This window comes from Melanaphis sacchari, unplaced genomic scaffold, assembly GCF_002803265.2.
Source record: "Melanaphis sacchari strain LSU unplaced genomic scaffold, SCAv2.0 Contig4_pilon_pilon, whole genome shotgun sequence".
In the NCBI taxonomy this organism is placed as follows: Eukaryota; Metazoa; Arthropoda; class Insecta; order Hemiptera; family Aphididae; genus Melanaphis; species Melanaphis sacchari.
The window spans coordinates 3,743,138-3,765,618 of record NW_020271335.1 but is presented as its reverse complement, the minus strand read 5'-3'; the positions used below and the strand labels follow the sequence as shown (position 1 = coordinate 3,765,618).

Genomic DNA, 22,481 nt, shown 5'->3' with positions numbered 1-22,481 from the left:
GCGAGATGAGAGCGAAGTCGTTTTACTATAGCAAGGATCGTCTCTCGTCAAACTCTCGACGAGACGTTTTATTTTTTTTCTCGTAGTGTCAACTTCGTGAAGAGGACGGAAACGAGACGTTAGGCTTGTATGATGATGGTAGACGCTTTGTGCGGCGGCGGTGGCGATGACTACTATATATGAACACCGTTCCGTATCAGTCGCCGGGTGGCTGATGGAAGCGGGGGCGGTCGTCGGCATCATCGACAGTAAGCCAAGCAACGCGCCGCGCGACACACGTACTTGGTGTCACGGCTGGAGTCCTTATTATTTTCTCCGAGCACACGATACGAGCTTATTTCGTCCTGATTGATATTCGCGTAGTTCGGGTCGGCGAATTTATCGTTTTCGTCGTGCAGGATAACGCCAGAATTTCAGGGCGATCGTGACAAACGGAAAATAAAATCAAGATCGGGCTGTTCTTTGCGTGTGTGAGTGTGAGAAAGTGATCGTGTGTGCTCTCTTGAATATTCTGTTTAAAATTAAATCGAAATTGAATTAGTTCCATAGATTTTGCGGGTGAATTTTCAATCGTAAGTTGTCCATGATATTATTTTACTTATGATTTTATAATTGTTTGTGTGCGACTCACATGTATAAATATACATTACACATAAATGAGTAGTCATGTATTTAATTTAATATTATTTTACATGTCGAATCCTCATTTAATGTATCATTTCTTGTGTATATCATGTTATGTTTTTAAATATGTTTTTATTTTAATTTAAAAAAATTATGAAATTAGTATATTAGACTTCTCGAATATCATAGAACGATTTATTTATATTATATCCATATTTTATTGAAAATTAATTTATATATATATATTCAAAAAATGTGAAATAATTGAAAACTTGAAAATTTTAATTTTAAACTACATATAAGAAATTTGATATTTATCAATTTATAATTGTTTTTTAATTACAATAAAATTAAATTACACTTAAGTTTCAATCTCTCTATGATATAATATAGGTACATTATAAATAGATGAAAATATTCAAGATTTTTATTATGTTGGCTATCAAATTTATATGATAATACACACGAATTGTGAAAAATAGAAACTAATGTGGTTAACTTTATTTTACAATTATAACATGTATGAAAAGCTTTAAAAATATCTTAAGGGACTTTTTACGTAACCGTTGGGAACAATAAAATTTTTTACTGTAGTTTTGTTTAAGAACTATTTTTATTTTTTTTTATTTTTTTTTTTTTTTTAATGTAAGTTTGACTAGTTTTTCGACTAGGGATGGTATAACAATTTTCAAAATACAATCATTTATTTTAATTAATATGCTAGATTGTTTAGATAACATAGTACAATCAAATTTTTTAAAATTATTATTCATAATTGTTTTTTTTTTCTTCTAAAACGTTTGATGCCCTCCAAATTTACAGAAATTGTATCTACAGAATTTTTGAATATATTATATTTTATCGATTACAATTATTATTTTGCTTAGATTTGCAAATAAAAATTACAGAAATAAAATTAAATAATTTAACTTTTTATTCTTTAAAGTAAGTACAATATATTCATTAAAAAATGTTGTACATATACTTACTCACATAAGTGTATATACATGCATACAAGTATATAAGTGAAATATGATGAATTTATGAATAACAATAATAAATTATAAGTATTTATTGATTTAAACAAAACAAAAATAGATAGAAATTCTAGACATCTATTTCGTTTCACTACCATCGCAAAATATAAAGGTGAATTATTATTTTCAATTTAAAAATACGAATAAAAATTCAGTGAAGTGTTTAATTATTTAAAAATAAGTTTTATGGTTTTATACATTATTTAATATATTCATGATATTTTGAATAAATTTGTAATAAAATATTGCGTACGGAAAATTTTAATTTTTATAAATATTTTTTTTTTCCTGACTAATGTATTAGAAACTAAACATTATACGATATGTTGTATTGCGAAAAAAGAATAAAGATCAACTGACTTACTGATAATTTCACAGTTTTCCGATTTTTTTCAAAACAACTAACATTTTAAGCGATAAAAAAAAAAATTGTGGGTATATAATACAGAGTTACATAGACTTTTTTTATTACTTAGTTAAAAGAAATATAAACTGTTATAGTTTCTATAGCCTCTTTACAATGGTTGAATCTAAAATTAAAATTCACTGGTTTAAGAATTCCGAAGTCATATTTATCAAAATGTTGATGAGGTACACCTCATATACTGTGAACCAATTGATTATTATTTTTATTTATAACCAATAAAAAAAATACGAATTTTGTATAGCTTTTTCATCTCATCGACAAAATATATACATTTAGCTTGCCAATCCCATAACGAGTTCATCAAAACAGCATACTACATGTGTTAAGTTGGATTTTATCTTTACGACAAACTTACACTCACCGTGACCTTATGTCGATGTGTATATTGATAATGTCGTTCGAGAGAAGATAGATGTTATTTCTCTTTTTATCCTCTTCTCTTTACCTTAATACATGTAAGTATGTAGAGCTCTGGTCTTAGGACTCTCGTGTCAATGGTGAATGAATAATGTATAGCGGCTGTTATCCAGGGTTTCCAGTGCTAAAATTATGTACGAAGTAAAATAACGTGCTTTAATAGAGATGACATGAAGGGGCGTTGTGAGATGAGATGAGGTGAAGTAGATACTGACAAAAAACCGAGAACCGTGTTACCTAAACCGGAAAACTTTATTAGATGGAAAAATATACCGGTAAAAAAAGGCCACGTAGTTAGTAAAAATGGTCGAAATAACATTTTTGTGGTTATTTATACAATTGATAGTCTAAAATATAAATTATTTAAATTATTGGGTTTTGAATCTAATACATTTACAAAAAGTTATTATTCAAATTGATGTACCTATAATGTTATTCTTGCATAAATTTATGAACGCATATTAGTTTATTGATCTAATTCGATGCATTAAAGTAATTAAATTATTTTAGTTTTTTTAAACGTAAAGAAGTATATCATATATTTTTAATTTTAATTTAATTCAATAATGTTTATAATAGCTCAACGAGGATTTCTTATTAATTAACCGTACTTTTAGACACTTACTCGTGGATGATTAAGTATTGATTTGAGTTGTATGTTTTAATATATGTTTTAAGTTTGGATTTATCACATACTAACGTTTAACAAAATCAAGTCAAACAAACTGACTTGTAATAAGACAATTACAATAAGGTATGTTGTTCAAATTAACGTATTTAATATTAAGTGATGATTATTTAGTATAAGTATGCAGAACATAGTATTTTAATAAAATTAAAATTAAATTTTGTATCTTAACTATAATTATTTAGATCATACAATAGAATTTTTTAAGAAATGTAATTGAGTGGATTGGCTCCAAACTGTAACAAGTGAGTAATACCTAGTTGATGATAAAAATCAAAATAAAAGACGAAAGCCAATAATATGGTATTTCCTTACAATGACCCATTATAAAGAAACCTTAAAATATACTAAAAGCACCAAACAATACAATTTGTATTGAATAACGTGATTTGTAACCATTGTAATCTATTTAATTATAATATAAGCATAATTTATTTTGATATAATCTTTGAAAATTATTTTCTCTTAAATATTTTATGAAGCAGGTAGATTATTATTATAATCAAGTGCTGAGTCTATTGTTTTTTGAAAAATAAATATATATTTTTTTTCGATTTGGAATATGAAAATTTAATGTGTGTATAATCAGTAAATCTGACGTAGAAAAGAATCGGGAGTGATGAGTGGAGATGATGCCTAGTTGCACTACCTCAGTGAAAAGTACTTATGATAAAAATAATACTAACTATTTATATACAGAGTGACTCATCTGCATAAACATCACTCCGTTATATTTTTTTAATAATACATAATATATTAAACTGCTGATTATTAAAACTGTTAGAAATACTTAGAAATAATATTTTTAAATGAATAAATATTTCTATTAAAATTTAAAAATTATTGTCATCTTATGGTATATGAACTACTATTTTAAAATAATACAATTTTCTCTATTTTTTCAAATCGAAACCATATATTAAGTGTAAATTATTAAACAAAATAAATAGTTTTCTTAAAAAAAATAATAATATATATATTTCATATAAATTAATATGCTAGTGAGTATTTTAGCATTATCAAAATTCATTAACTTTGAATAATATTGTATTTTTGGAATAACAATAATATATTATATAAAAAAATGTAGTTAGTTTGTAATTATTTTTATTATAATATAGAAGAATACAACGTATATTTCGATAAGGCAAATAAAATGAGACGAGTGTTTCACGTCTTTTTACTGTATAGCTATTTTACTTTTGAAATTTTATTTTTTGTTAAAACGAGTTGAAATATACAGGTGAAATACTTTCATGCATTTTATTTATTGCAAAAAAAAAAAAAAATACTGAACAGTATTGTTAGGAAATGCATAATGTCTGTGAGTAAATTAAATTATTCTTTTGTGATAGAAATGTAATAAACATAAATAATTTAGTAGAATGTGTGATGTAAAACCAATATCCATTTTTAGAAAAAAAAAAAATAAAAACCGAGAACTCACTTTAATGTAAAGTAGGTTTTAAATATGCCTCGTCATTAGTTGGTTACTGATGTGTTAAATTGAAATTCAATGATAATGTACGATAACCTAACATAATCTAACGATGATATATGATAAAGTAACGCGTGAAGAAGATAGAATAATCAAAATTCAGTAACTATATTTTTTAAGGATATTATATGTTATATTCGTATTATATTTTATTATATTTAATTCGTCAATCTGTAAATTTTACATTTATTTGTGGAAAATTTATAAGTCACAATATATTCAAGACTTAATTGTAGAATGGTAAAAATGATTGTGGTATTAATTAATGTAAATTAGTAAAAAATACTATAATTATTGTATTATGCATAGAAGAATTAGTTATAAATATTTGATTAAATTATAATTATATATAAATTATTTCTTTTAGAATTATAAAAAAAAAAAAATTAATTTTGTTAAAAATAGATAACGCATGTAAATTTTTGTTTTCACACAATTTTTTTAATTTATATTTTTCTGGAATCAAAAGAACTGCGAATCGTTTTCTTTTATTCTTCCAATGTACCGAATAAATTAAATTTTCAATTGGATTTGTGTTAATTTTTTTTATCAAAACAGGATGGTGTAGATTATACATACAATAACTCACATTGTTATAAAAATAGTTTTAACACAAAATCGAAAAATAGACATACTTAACACATAAAATATTATACTTTATTTATTTAACTAAGTTTTATTTCTCATAAAGTGTGTTTTTTTTTGCCTCTATCTTAAACTTTAAGTCATATTGCTTTTGTTTTATTTTATTATATTTATAAAGCCTATATTTTGTCGTGTATTATTTTTTCTTTATCTAATTAGACTTATGAAGTATCAATAATTTTAATAATATTTTTGCTATTTTTTACTATATATATATTTTGGTCAATAAGTTTATCCAAGTAATTTAATATAATTTTTAATTTTTCAACTTGGATAATAATAAAGCTCACATAATACAGTGATAAATTGTTTTCTATATTATTATTTAATACCAAAGATAATATAATTAATTAATGACTTGATGAAAAAAAAAAATGTTATTTTGTAAAATTTAGGATGTACCTATTGTTGTTGTTAATTCTTTAAAATAATAAAAAAAAAACCACAAAAACATATAGGTACATAAATTATAATTGTATAAAGATTGATTTAAATGTATTTTAAATTAATTTTTAATCAGTTTGTTAATCTGTCATTTATTATTAAATGTATAAGAATATTTAATTTAACAACATTATATGTCATTCTAGATCGTATAAATCGTCTTAAATTATAACAAAACAAACAATAAACGTATAATTTGTTATTTAATGTCCTCTCTCACATAAAGTTTTGACAATTTCTTGATGTTTATTTTTTTGTAATATATGGTAGTTTTTTGGTTTTTCATTACTATATTATTAATTATAATAATATCTACATTGTAATCATTATAGGTAATTAAAATCGTATATTCATCAATTATTATTTAAAATTAAATTAACTACAAAGAAAATTAAAACAAGCTTATTTAAAAAACAATTAGATATAGAAGTATCTGTTAACCAATTATTTTGATTTGTTTTCAGCCATTAATTATGAGTTATTTAATCAAATATAATATATACGATTATATGTACATACCTATTTATAGAAGAATAAACTATTAAACAAAAATTAATTTATTGCAGTATTTAATCAGTATATACTCAGGGATAAAAAATTAAATAATGTTATGTTTTTAAAAATGCGATTGAAATTATTTTAAATGTATATTTAACCAAATAGGTATAAGAGTTATAGGAAAATTTGGTTCTAAAATTTTTAATCAATTTTATTATTTTTACAACAATTTTTATTCATGTTTAAAATTACATTTAAATTTAACAGAACCAATTTTCGTGAAGATCATATTATGTAGATTAATATAAAATAAATTCACAGAAGTGATAGTTATGAATAAAATATATATAAAAGAAAGTTTAAATGTGAAAATCATTGTACATTATGTATAAAAAAAAAAATAAATAACATTAACAGTAAAAATAGAATAATGTTATAATTAATCATAACATTAAAAATGTAAACACAAAGTTACGATAATAATCTTGACAGCGATCTTTACCACCAAATTTTTTAAAACGTTTAATGTAAAATTATAAAAACGTTTTAAATCTTAAAGGTTATACTCGTATAAAATATATATTTTCTTGGTTATGCATTTAATTATTCACTTTAAAGCGTAACATCTGTTTCTCCGTTCTGTATATTAGATCTATTAAAATTCACTATTTGTTTATTATTTAAAGGTATATTGAAAAAAAGTACCTAATCATAAAAAATGATAAAATATTTAAAAAAAATACTTATATCAATTTGGTATACTACATAGATATTTTATTCTATTAGTAAAGTAACAAAAAAAAAAAAACAAATTTAATAGTTTAAAATATAAATGTATTAATAAATATTTTCTTAATATAATATTTTATGGATAGTGGTAAGTTAAATAATTAAATAATTGATAATATTAAACATATTAACGCAATAAAATCCTTTAAAATAAGATATAGTATCTAATGATTAAATTACGTGTGTTCAAATAATCATAAATAATAAATTAATTTTGAAACGAGTATTTATTATATACTTTTGTATAATTATAATAACCATAATATTATACCTTTTATTTTTTCGGATAATTTATTATTAATTTAAAAACTACTTAAATATAACTTATCTATTTTAAAATTAATATATAATTTGTATAACTGGAATCAAATTGATTAATATTAAAACCATTGTTTTATATGATTTATGAGATACATATTTTTCCTTCAACACCTCAATTAACTGACCAATAACTTGTTTAAATACATTAGTTTGAATAAAATTTAGGACGTGGTTTGATACGTTGTTTTAACCAATAAACAAAACTTTGACTTGAGTATAATATTTTTTTTATAATTGTTAAAAAAATTATATTTTTGTTTAAACATTTTCATAAATAATCACAGAAATATATTTTCTTTAATTTGTGATAAACGTTAAAATATATAACAGACAGTTCAGAATAAACCTAATTTTCGTTTTTTGTAGTTAAATGATATGATTTAACTAATTATTATTAATTTTTGATGGAGTAATTGTAGAAAAAATTGCTTGGCCTTTTGAATAATTAGATTCAGTTCATCGAAATCAGCTGTTTAAATCGTTTATTTTAAGCTTTTCATTTGATTTTCAATTAGATACGTTTTTAATATTGATAAAGTCAATAATATTTAGTTTTTATCGAGTGTTTTATAATTGTATTTGTATTTTAATATTATGTTAAGTAATACAACAAATAAATAAATAAATACAAAAATAACATATATTATGGCTTGTTTAATACAAACTCTCATTTCATAGTGTTATGTAATATGTACTTCTACCTTCTATTTGATATCACATATTGATACTTTAGTCTATACAATGAAATTTAAGCTTCAGTAGCCACAACAATAAATGAGATCAAAGCATATCTAATTTAAACACCATTATTTAAACCCCATAGTTTTAAATAAATTACATATTAAACTTTTTTATTTTCATACACATTGTCATTCAATCATACTTTTTAATTTTAACCAATATTTTTAATAAAGATAAGAATGTTTAATTAATAAATTCAGACATTTTTCAACATATTATTGTTTGTCAAAATTAATTACCTAGGTAAATTTATTGATAACCAACGTTTACAATAAAACAATTACATAATTAAAACATAAGAAGTATTATAATAATAATATCATCTAACCTTGGTTGTATATCAAATTTAAACAATATTTAAAAATTAATATAATATATTAAACTTTGTATTAGTGTACAATATTATCTCAAAAAACTTTTTTAATAATGTGATAAATTAAAATAACCTTTTAATTAGATTTAAATAATCTAAGAAGTTAATAACTGGCAAAAACTGCAAGCATATTATAAATAATATTCACAATGAGAATTCGATAAATTTTAATAATTATTAAGTTTAAAAAATTTAATAAAAAACATTTAGCAATTATACAAAAAATCATCATGATATAAAAAAACTGTAATAAGTATGAATTTTAATTTTGCATAATATTTTATAATTTTAGAGTATGAATAGGTGATAAAAATATTTAAATAGTATCATACAATTATTAATTTTAAATTTTAGAATTTGAGAGGAATAATGAATACAATAAATATATACACTTTACAACGATATAAACTTAACTTTTTGTAGCTGTAAAAACACTTCATCTTTTAACTTAGAAGTGATTTATGATAAATTGGATTTTAAAATTATTTTTATAATTTTAAATTTAATAGGAATAATAATAAATGTATATTTAATCAAATTAATGTTATAGTTATATACGAAAAAATATATTGTAATTGAAAGTTTTTATTATTTGAACTTAAATTGGTATTTAAGTTATTAATAATATATAATTATGCAATATTTGTTTTTTTTTAAAGTCTTGATGTTACCAACTAATGTTTGAGTTACACAAAAATTAATTCCATAATATGTGTGTTAAAATTAATTGATAGAGAGATGATCAAATATTATTGTATAATTATTAAATAATTTATCCTTTTCACTGTTGTCCCAGCTTTTTCTATAATTATTTGAGTATTTTGTACAAAACTCAGGTTTTTATTTTTAATGAAGTGAATTTTATTTGTTTTGCAAAGTTTGGTACTTCAAATAGTTTTTCAATACACATAAATTATTCCTTATGAAAATATTGAACATTTTATCAGTACAAAATTTATTTTTTATTGATTATTTTTTTAAATACATTGTTAATATTATACTATATAAAATATAATATTAATATTCACATTTATATAATCAGTATAAAAATGCAATTACCAATAAGTGCATTTTAAAAGTTACTTATTTATTTAAACATATTTTTAGATTTAAATTTTTTTAGGTATATTATTAGGTTAGATTATAACTATCTAATAAAATCATTTAACTCTTATTTTTTACAAAAATAACATTAAAATATGAAATTATTCGTTGAATTGATTCTTTACATTATTGTAAAAAGTAGATGTTCTTCTATACTAGCGATATAAATATATTGTTTTTATATGTTTTAAAGTATGAAATTATAAATTAATTTTAAAAATTGGCAAAGTCCTTGAATCTTAAACTGTGCATTAAACCAAAAATTTAACAATGTAATAAATAATCTTAGTTTTAAAATGATATTATATTAAATTATTAATTTTAGAAGATATTTTTATGATAAAATATATTTATAAATAATGTATGTCTGTATTATATACTCTTGAGTTGTATATAATCCCAAGAATGTACAATTACGTCTAATAATTTTTATAGTTTGTATTTTAATAAAAATAATAGCTACAATACAATACATTTTTATATTGTAATTCATAAAATAATTGGAACTTCTTTCTACTGATTGTTGTTAGAGTTTAATTGTAAGTTAAAATATATTATTATAACGCAAATTACAAAATTTTGAAACATATATAATTCAATAGGTTTAATTTTTTTAAATTTTTTTTTTAAAGTTGTTTTAAAATTCTAGATTGTAGCTTATATTGTAAAAAATGATACACAATACTATTGTTTTCTGTTATTAATTTATTATGGTTAAATATATTGTATTTATAATAACATTTTCTTATAATATATTATAGGTAATACATATGTTTATCTAATATAAACGATTGGTGTAAATAAATTGTTATTTATTAACCGTGTAGAACAAATAGAACAAATAACGCAATTTAATACGATGTCTTTGAGTTAAAAATACATAAATTGAAATTTCGATCTACTCATCAATAACTCATTTTTATACTGCATAATAAAGGTACACGGATAATTTTATTATAATCGAATGTACATTAATCCTTTCATTTAATCTAAAATGTTACAAAAAATTAAAGAAGATAGTTTGTTCATCTTTAACATGATAAATAATAGGTATATTATTGTATTATACAATAATATATGAAATAATATTATTGTATAAGGCATTGGAAATGTTTCCGTTTTAATTATTTAATAAATTTATGCTAAATTATAAGACATTATTTTGTTTATAACTCAGTGATAGATACACACGTGTATATTGGTATTGTTTAATTAGTAGTTTATTTGTGTCATATTATTCTATGTTACATTTTCACACATCATAAACGTCTTAAATCTTACATAATCTCATGTCTTAATACACTAACACGTTGGTTAAGTAATCTCAGAGTTCTGATCGATTGTGAACACTGTAATTATATGAAACTTAGTAAAATGTATGCGCTGCAGTAATTATATTCGTTTAAAAAAAAAAATTAAGTGAAAGTGTTATTGTGCACGGAAACGTTCATCGAACACTGGGTTCAAGGTTGAATAAAATCTTCAAAATATAATCAGAATTTGGTCAATAGACAAAAACTATATCATAAAATCGTATTAAAATATTTTATTTACCTTGCCTTGTTTATTTAGTTAATTAAGGACTTAGCTATTATCAAATCGAATATATACGTTAAGCTGCACACGTTTATTATAATATTATATCACAATAAATTTTCAGATTAAAGCTAAAAAAGACCGTTGAACGTTATTTTCATAAAAATTTTTATAAATTACAAGCGGGAGAAATTTAAAAACTAACTTGAATGAATAATTGCCCGTTATAACATGAAATAAATTAAAATAAGTATAGTTTTCTAACACGGCGCATTGTATATGCAATTTTAATACAATACATCCAATGTTTCTATGTAATTCAAAATGTCTTCTGTAAGTTAGAACGATGTGTTAATTTGTTATGTCAATGAAGCGATTAAATTGTACCTACTATCTTAAATATAAATTTGGTTAACAGCGGTAAATCATGAAATAATTTTAATAAATATTAATTTTAATGTAATTTTCATTTTATACAAAACAGAATTGTTCTTTGTTTGTCGAATGACTTTACCAAACAATTACTCTTTTATTGTTTACGTCATATTCAATTATTATATTATCTTATAACATTATTATTATCAATTTATTTTTAAAGTCTTTAACATAATTGAACATGCTTAATAATTTTTAAATTTATTGGCGTTTTTACTTACGACATTATGTTGTTATTTATATTATTCAACTATTATATAAATTAATTTTAAATTTAGTTATATGATAAAAGTATATGTTTTCTACTTTTAATATTGTACATGTATACTAGGGAAATTTTATATTGAGTTTCCTGTTATAATAGTGCTTTAATTGGTAACCTATATTATATTTTGTTCATGTATAATATTTTGATATTTTGTTAAATAATAATTAAAAAAAAGATGTTATACATGTATAATATCTCAATCATTAAGATCGTTAAAATAAAAAATAATACATCGTTTTATACATAATGCTTTAATAAGAAATACTAATTTAATATTCAGGGGTATCGAGGAATTTGAAACACACTCCCGTACAAAACTCATAAATCTCTTTGAAAACCCTATATATATATATATTAAGCCGTGTAGATATTTGTTCAATAGTTGTAAGTTGAGGTATGAATTTCATTATTATCCTCAGCTGATGCTTGAAGAAAATTAATTATATGTTGAAAAGTTAACAGAAAATAGTTTCATTATTCTGCGAATTTTAAAATTTGGCATTAAATTATATTTACTAAATTATTTAAATAATAAATTATGAATTTTAGGTATTTAAGTCAAAAGATCTTTACTTATTTCTATATTCATCTTAATGAATCTGTTTGTATTTTTTTTTTTTTTTGTTTCTCAATGTTTTTAATGTTTTGTAAAATTAAATTTACTTAATAATTTATAAAACATTTTTTAATAAAAATAGAAAAATTTATTATTTAAAAACAAATAAGAAAACTTTCTTATTCATATTTTTAGCAAAATAACTTACTTGAATAATCTAATTGTTATAAGTTAAACAATAATTATAAGCATTTAATTATATGGCGTAATAAAATATAGTTAAAATTAATTTTTATTTAAAATATGTACCTAATATTTCCAAGCATACGAGAGTTATGAATGTATATTATCCCTATTATATACATTCATTAATTTTGTTTTATTCCGAAAGTCTCTTGTCTTATGTAACTTTTACGACTTAGAGAAACCGCGTTTAAACAATTTCAATATAAAATTAGAACATATTTCTTTTTTTCTAAGAATATTTCAGTAATACAGCAATATAAATTCATAAGAACCATCTGCTTGCCATGTCGTATTTAAATTGGCCAAAGCAAGAAATAATGATTACTATAATTGAATATATCATGTCACTGTAGAGAATCACTAATGGTTTTTGAAAATGAATAGTAAGACAAAGAAATAACAGCCAACTAAACAATTCCTTTGTAAGCTTCAAATTAGTAGGTATTTTATACTCCAGTTAAGTTACATACAAATGTGTATATTTTTCCTGTAATGGCATACAGATTATACCTGTTAATTATTGTCATGTAATTTACTTTATATTATATATTTATCAGTAATAATCACAAACTAACATTAGAATTACTTCAGAGGTAAAGGGTGCTACCATAATTTAAAATACAATTTAAATGATTTATATAAGCATCCACAATACTAGAACACAAAGTAGAGTAGACGATTTTTAATAAGTGGTACTTCAGGGTGACTTGTCATTATGAGCCGACTTTACAAGATGGTCGTTTTTATATCTCATGTTGTATCCAATAATTTTCGTGACTACTTATATTTTTCTTACATTCTTCTCTTTTCATCAATAAGGTAATCGTTGAATAGTTCCATGTAGAAATTTTTGAGACTATATACTATATTATAGTCTGGTCTTAGCTCGATCACTTCAATCTCCGCGCATGCCGTTGTCGCGTATAAAGATGATCATAAAAACATGATATTTATATCATAGTACGTCATACCGATTTAATAATATTTTTTCATTTATTTTCGGGTATATAATATTGAATTCAAAAATAATTTCAACACTTTTTGAAAACCAAGTGACATGATGATTCACTACGCATACATGGTGTATCACAATTGGAGGTGGCTGAACGATAGATATCAGTGTTCAACATGTTAGTGTGGTAATAGAAATTCGCCAATGCAACCAGTTTTTGTCATTAGAGTAGGTGATCTTAACGTAAATAGAGTAAATGCGGCATAATGATGTTTTTACCGCTTATTTTAATGTATCTGTCCATTTTAGAGACAAGTTCAGTCCAAAATTTATTTTTGACATCTATAATAGCAGTAATGAGTTCTTTTCTAAAAACTTTAAAAAGTTGAGCTCTTTGCTGCAAAATCAACTCCTTAATATTTTGCTCTATCTTTGACATTTTCGTCGAAAATAAAGCCATTATTTTCTTGTTCAATCAATTTCGTGGGTTGCTTGGTAACGTAACTGTAACTCTCTCTTAGATACATTTATGTTTTAAGACTTAATAGTTTGTTTTCGTCATTCAGTTAGTAAGTGTTGTTGCTCCATCGACTATATCAAGAATATCTTAAATAGGTCATGATACTGAACATTGGTTTGTTTTTTTTTGTGATCCATTCTCTTTATGGTTCCAACTACAGGGCTAATTCGATAGGCAAGTAGTTAATGAGCTCTCAAAACTAAATGTAATAAAATTGCACAGACAAAATAACTCTTCCTCGAGTACTCTCTAGTCCACCTTTTTTGTCACATAGACACAAGGTCAAGAAAGACAGGTTGATGTATTACTCAGATAGTCTTCATATAAATTTAAGCCTAATGGTCTTGATTTCAAGCTATCATTTCCTGGAATAAAGTAAGATCATCGAAGAGTCTCTGCTGTTTTCAACTATTAAGCTATTTCAGTTGCTATACTTTAGATTAAAAACATCACGCATAATTATTGAATTGTATTTATTTTTACAGTTAGAATATATTTTTATCTTGAATAGTATGGGTTTTTTCTATTATACAATAATGATATATCGCGATATAAAAAATAAATAAATATTTTTTTTTTTCGTGAACTTAAATTTTTTTATTGAATCATTACAAAATATTTAAGCATCATACTGTATAAATATAAATAGTTTTATGCGAAATATATTTATCAAACTTTTATTTTTTTGATATTTTGAGTTTTATGATGTTACTCTGAAGAATAATTGGTGTTAAATAACTATATTAAGTTATATTTTTTCATGTTCTTTTTTGATATTATAATGATATATATGAAATACCGTTATGTATATTTTGTCTTAAATAAATTATGCACTATCATAAAAAATAATATAAATGGCAAAATTCTGAACTTAATAGAAAAGAAGAAACTATAATTAACCGTCTCCAAATCGGACATACACAATTTACTGTTCTTTGATGAGTCAAGATGAACTTCTATCATTTGTCTCATATGGCTTAAATAAAATTATCATCGGTTGTAGAAAAATACCACATTACACCACAATCAATTCCACATATTAGAAAAAATTACCAAGCTCTTGAATTGAACACTTAAAAATCTAAAAACTTAATTTCATTCATTAAAAAAACAAAATTCTACAAGTAAAAATAAAAATGTAAGTAATGAAATGTGCATGTAATAATCACCAAGTTGTCAATGTATTTTAAAATCATTAAAAAAAAATAAATAAAAAAATAAATTAAAGATCATAATTATTAGTTTATCATAATAATTTAATATAGATGTATTCATCTATGTACATATTTCGTTATCTAATAACAGGTACGTGAAAAAGATGCCTTTTACACTGAAAGTCGATATACATTTATTATAATTATAATTATTAAAATAATATGTCAATTTAAAAGTTAGTTTTTCGTTACCTAATTAATTATTTAGATTAATTAATATACATAAAATTAAATTCGCCTATTCAGTGAATAGATTAAATGGATATAGATCGGATAAACTACGTGAAGTGTTGTAACTTTGTAATAATAAGATTAGTCCTATATAACTTAATAAACTATCAAAGTATTTCTAAGTTATTTGTCAGTTATGGATTGCATGTTATAAAATGGTTATTTTAACGTAATTATGTTTCACTCATAGATTCGTTTTTGATAAGATTTAATTTTATTCTTGCTATTGTATTTTGAAATTGTATTATATTAGGGATATTGTATAATTTTTCAAACATTTAATAACGCTCTTTTATTTTTTTATTATATTTTATACTAGTTATACATAATACATAACTCTAAAAATCAAACATAAAACTTAAGTAATCGACAATGTTTGGTGTAAATATATATATGTATATTATGCAATGTTATAGCATAATGCAATTAAAGTATAACTATGCGTCATGAATTGGTCTGTTATTATATTATTTTACGTTATCGTATATTTATTCAAAACGTACAATTTATATACAAAGAAATAGTTCATATCGTTACATTTAAAATTAATTAACTGTAATGTTGATTTAATTTTATATAATAATTTTATCTATGATAATTTAAATCATTTCTATTTAATACATGTAGGTATTCAACATTATTACTACGATCAAATTAAAATAATATGCTGTACTAATATAACTATAATGCTATATAGAGGGCCAAATTTTAACTCTTACACGAATAATCTTTTTACTTGAATCATCATTAAATGTAAACTCCTATATCATTAACCTTTTTACATTTTTACCTGAAAATCAAAGATACTGTAATCTTCTACATGGACATTTTTACCTAAAAAAGTAGGGTAAGTATACCACAAAAATATACATAACTTTATAAAGTTATGATTATTATTTTGTTAAATTTTTATATTTTTCAAAAAAAAAATTGTTTTAAGTTTATACTTTTGTATAATATTATGTATTAATATATTGAAAGACTGATAAATTTTTACAGTGGTACGAATAGTATCCTTTTTAACACCTTTTGTAAAAGTTAACACTATGTCTTTGAAGGAGGTTACATTATATTTGTAGGAATTTACCATTCTCCTTGTATAGTACTGTATGTCTATGTAGCTACTCTCACTATATAATTTATCATAAGTACTCAATGAGCATTCCGATCGTTTAGTATATAGCTTATTTGAAACTATTTGTTTGTATGACACAATATTAAATCTAATATTATGTACTTTTATTTTTAGTTTGTTATTTTATATATGGCATATTTATTGTTTATGTATCAGTTTAGTTTATACGTATATAAATATAAATTAGCTTTATATGTTTATTAATTAAATACTATTGGATCAACATCATGAAAGACAGAAAATTTAAAGTTTTCATATCTAACAGGAATCGTAATAAAAACCATTTCTCTGCACACAAAGAGTGATAATATTTGGGCAAAAATACGTATTATAAAGTTGAAAGAACATTACTAAAATACCTTTTATCATCCCCCTTTATTTTGTGCTACTTCAATAGTAATTACTAATTGAGTGCGCTCAGTTGAAAATAAATCTAACGTTTTTACTAATCACCTTGCAGATATTTTCCAACCACGTGATCAAATTCTATTTTCAGAAAAAAAACTTGGTTGTACAATTCCTTGAGTCACCGTTATAAATATTACCTTTTAAAAGTATTTTTACTCAGTTGAAATGTAATATGCAATATCTAAATAAAACGCCTCGAAAAAGTCTCTGAGTTACAAATTTACGACTGGATGACTTTAAAAATACTACCAAAAAAGTAATCATAATTCTAATATACGAGTATATATTTAATTCAATGCTTTGCACGTTAACTTATTTAGCTGTGTTATACAGCTATAAAAATATTTTAACTTTATACTTATACTTAAAAAAAAACTCACCTGACTACCCATCATTGTGTTTTTTTATTATCTTGTCAATAACTATTATAATATAATCATAATGTACTTTTGTGTAGTCGAAAAAATAAACATTTTCCATATTTGGTTTTCACAATAAATATTTCTTTTTACAATTAAATGTGTTTCCGTTCAAAATATCTTAACTTTAAAAGACAAATAATATTACACTAGGTATAGTGATTTCTTAAATATTATCCATACATTTCACCATATTTGTCAATTATGCGTAGGTATTGTTTAGACTAAACCTTATTTTATAGCCTAGTTACTATCTTATTTTAAATCCTCTTCGAAAGATCGTTGTTTTTGGTATATAACGTTTCATCCACTTTTCTACCAAAAAAATAATGTGGTAATTACCCAATGCACAGTTACCACTTATTTTTGTTAAATATTTTGATATCTGACCAACGGTTATAATAGTTAATATTAATGATTTTACTATTCATACCTTATACATTTTAAATTCATTCATTATTTATGAAATCTAATGATGTTCAATGATATTAGAAAGGAAAGTAAAAATTAATTAAGTTAAAAACATACATTGAATCTTCAATATTTGTCAGAGTTAATTATTATATAATATGTTTGACAAACTAGCCTTCAAAATTATGGAATGCATCCGTTTTTTAGGTATTGCCATTTACTATTCACTATTGTGGATAATTGATCTTCCAAACTACATTTATATTTAATGTTCATTATTATAAAATCAAATATCAGAACATTTTACCATACAAAACATATATATTTTATTTAAAATAATAATATTGTTTATAATTTAAGAGTTAATTTTATGTACCCATATTATTCAATATTATATTATTGTAATAGACGTAATATTACAAGATTAACGTTTTAAATAATATTTTTTCTTATAAAATATATGTGATACGACATTTATAAAGATCATATATATAATAGCATGAAAATAATTATACGGATTAATTGATTATATATATATATATTTTTTTTTTTTTTTAATTTAATTACTAGGTTTGTGAGTATATAATATATACATTACATAAACACATATGGATTTTTTCAATTTTTTTTTTTTTTTTTAATACTTACTATAAAACGATAGGACTTTTAAAACAAAGTTAAAAGCTGGGATTTTCAAAATAATTTATCGCCTAAATCCCACAAGTCCTTTAGTACTCGGTTCTAATTTACTATGAACATCTTTACACCTAAGTTTCGAGTGATATATCGCACCCTTACGCAATATTTGTGAGAGAATAATCTATTTATGGTACCGTAGATAGAATTTCAGAGAACTTAAAAGGCAAGTGGTTGACCAAAAAACGTTTAATAACCATAGTCGTGTAACTTCTGAAACTTTTTACACCTAAAATATCACAAAGTTGTTTTTTCAGAGAAGGTCACTTCTTCTTTTTTCTTTAAATTTTCAACCATCAAAACGCTTACCCACTTAAGAAATTGCTGAAAAGTCATTATAAACTTTATGACGGTTTCATTATATTGCGAAAAACACAGACCCACCCTAATTTGGTCGTAATATATTTTAGTGTTTTTTGTATGTCTGCTACGTCTAACTGTATATATATATATATATATATATATATGAATTATGTGACGTGTTTCTTGTCAAAAATGTGCTGTGAGTTTAATGAGTTTAGAAATAATGACTTCAAAATATAATATGACTTGACATAGTTGAGTAATTAAAATGTGTGTAGTAAAATGATTTTTAGTAGTAAACTTAATTGTTTTAATATATTTCATAAACTCATAACTTATTATAAATAAATATTTTTCAAATCTACAAATATGTATTAGTTATAAGAAAATGTATCAATTTTTAAGAATTTTTAAGATTTTTAAAATTGTTAACTTTTACCTGCTTTTAGATTACACGTGTGAAATTTAGAAATATAGATATATTTTAATTTCAAGGTATTGGTTAACCGCGTGAAACAATAATAATTATGAAAATATAATTTTCTAATTGAAAAAATTGAACTTTTAGTCAATTATACTTAATACTAACTTTATCGTATTAAAATTTGTTTTTATAATTGTATGATTATTACTTTAATAAATTGATTAAAGCTTTGAAATGAAAACTTGTCATAATTTATATGCAGTGTGTTTTTAAATAAAGATACAAAAAATTATCACTTACAATCTCAAGTATAGTATAAATAATTACATATAGTATTATATATAAATGTACTTAAAAATAATATACCAATTAATAAAACTAATCAATAATTAATAAGTAGTAATTATATTTTATAATATACATATTAAAAGAATATAAACTATTGTTAAGTAATTTTAATAAAGCTAAAATATAAATTTAACTTTCAGATTTTATTTAAAATCATGTTTTCATCGAGTAAATATAAAATAATAAACGAATCTAATAATGGTGGATAATATTTACTTAAAAGGATTCACTATAAACACTCATATATTATTCAAAGTATAATTAAATTATAATTTATTTTTTCTCTGGAAACTTTTCATTTTGTATTACGGCTGCACCAGATTTTTAAAAAACTAAAAAACTAATCAGTAAAAAATAGTGCATTGTTCGACTGAAATAAAATTAAAGTTTAGGATTAATAAATTTATGAAATATACAAACATATTATTTTTATTTGTTTATTAGATTTATAGAAAATTAAATATATTCTAAAATAATTATATTGGAGAATTAAAAATCAGGTTAAGAAATAATTTGATCAATAAATAAATTTTGAAGTTATCTTTTTTGAAAAATTCCAATAATAATTATAACGAAAAAAAAAATGTGAATATTTTAATAGTTAACTGTATTCCATAATAATAATTATGATTTTTAAATTTGAATTTTTATTAGTTACAGAAATTATTTTACACGATTTACAAGATTTGAAAAACAATTAAGCCTTATAAATAATTCATTTTAATCAACTTTAAATCATTTACGAGCCTATAATAAAACAAAATATACAATGTTATAACATTGAAAATAGTAACATCAGCTAATAGTGGCTGTCCCTAAATAATCTAATCACTCAATAATTAAACTAATCATGAAGATTTGTGTGACTATTTTCATTCGATTTTTATAATAATATATAATTTAAACTTATTAGGTAATTGTAGGCATGTTGTTATACATATACTCGTATTTTGTTATTTAAAAAAAAAATATTATTTATAATTTATCTGTATTGGGTATGTAACATATTTAAATTTTAAATTTTAAACATACAAAAAATAATTACGTTACTTATCCTTTGTTGTGCTACAATAAACACAATAGCTTCTTTAGGTCAAATGTAATTTGTTTGGTTAAATTATTTGTTTCTAATTCAATTTGAAACTAAAAAAAAAAATATCTCATTGGTCTCTTTTTTTTTTTGAATTTACTGCTTATGTAAAGTATTGACAATTTAAGTAACGTTTTAGGAAAATTAAAACTACATATTGTTTTATTTTTTTATGAGAAGAGGAAAAGCATACATTTTGACAGATAAAAGATCCAATTAAACAGTTTTTGAATAAATATTAGTAAAAGTTGGTTTGAATTTAATCAGCTTAAAGTCGTTTTTCAAAATGTTCAATGCTAAAATATTTACTAATATAATAATGCAATTACAGGAAGTTCGTATTGGTAACGATATAAAATACGCAGTTGACAAAATACCTAACAAATCAATCCCGGATTAAGTGGTTATGGCCATAATTTTACATTGATATATATATATATATACAATATAAATTATATAATATTATGTTTTCTACCAAAATTTATTCTGATATCATAATAACACGTTAGTGTAACTGTCTATATGCTTCGCAATCAAAACTACACCTTGAAACAATGTAAATTATATTATTTTGTATACGTGGTGATGTTGATAGTTTGAAGTGTATACTGTTTTAATATATAAACATGTTTTTCAATATCAAGTTATTTGTTTTGTTTTTGAAATTAGTTTTAATAACAATACTTGATTCGTTTTCTGAAAACTAATTTAAACAAGAGTTTCTGTTAAGCATCATTGATTATATAGTGTTTATATATGATTTTAAAATAGGTACAGTGTACCTGGTACACATAATTTAGGTGTTTATATAGCCTTCTTACCTATTTCAATTAACGCTTGATTAATGATTTATTTTTGTAATTTAGACACTAGTTATTTTTAGTTTAAATATGGATTAATATTAAAGGTGTTTTGAGAAAAATGTATACAACAAACAACCCGCACAGATTATACTATAACCTAAGTTGAATAACCTGCATGTTATTACGTCTGAAGTTTTTTTTTACCGAATATGTACGTACAGTCGCCAACAAAATAAGGATAAAGAACCATTCAGAACCTACAGAAATTTTAATAATAGATTACAGCTATATTTATAATACATTATTATATAAACATATAAAATATATATCCAAAATTAATATTTGATAATGAGGATAATAAATAAGAAGCAAAATAATTTAATTAAATAATTTGACTATAGTTTACGTGAAATAGAGAAAGGTTTCGCTGGTATAAAACTTTGGACTAGATTATAATTATAATAAAAATAATAACCAACAATAAACCTAAATGGATTTCACACCATAGAAAATACATGACAATAATAATAATAATAAAAACGAGAGCAGGACCAAACCTCATCCGATCAATAGAACAATCATTTATAAACGTATTACTAGTAGAACTCACTATAAAATAAATTTTAACAGAATTTTGTGCGATACGAACCAAAAAAAGAGAAAACAATGCTTATCGTATTATTTACATAAAACTCTAGAACTAAAGAATTGAAAAAAATAATAATAACATTAAAAGAATGAATAAATTTCCAAAATATTTTATAGCAATAATGATAATTTGAAAATTATAAATAAAATCAATTAAAAAAAAGAAAAGAAATGTAAACTTTATACGTTCAACTATAATGCTAATAACTAGAACTGGAATTTTAAAGCTCTA

General features: G+C 22.4%; 1 protein-coding gene across 1 annotated transcript in view; it reads left to right on the top strand.

Annotated features, from left to right (window-relative positions):
- The first annotated feature begins 264 nt into the window (after positions 1–264).
- LOC112599147 (LHFPL tetraspan subfamily member 1 protein-like) overlaps positions 265–22,481 on the top strand; it is a 217,147-nt gene continuing 194,930 nt past the window's right edge. Inside the window, exon 1 of the mRNA XM_025345924.1 lies at positions 265–572. The gene's annotated coding sequence lies outside the window, so the exon portion shown is untranslated. The remainder of the gene's footprint in view (positions 573–22,481) is intronic.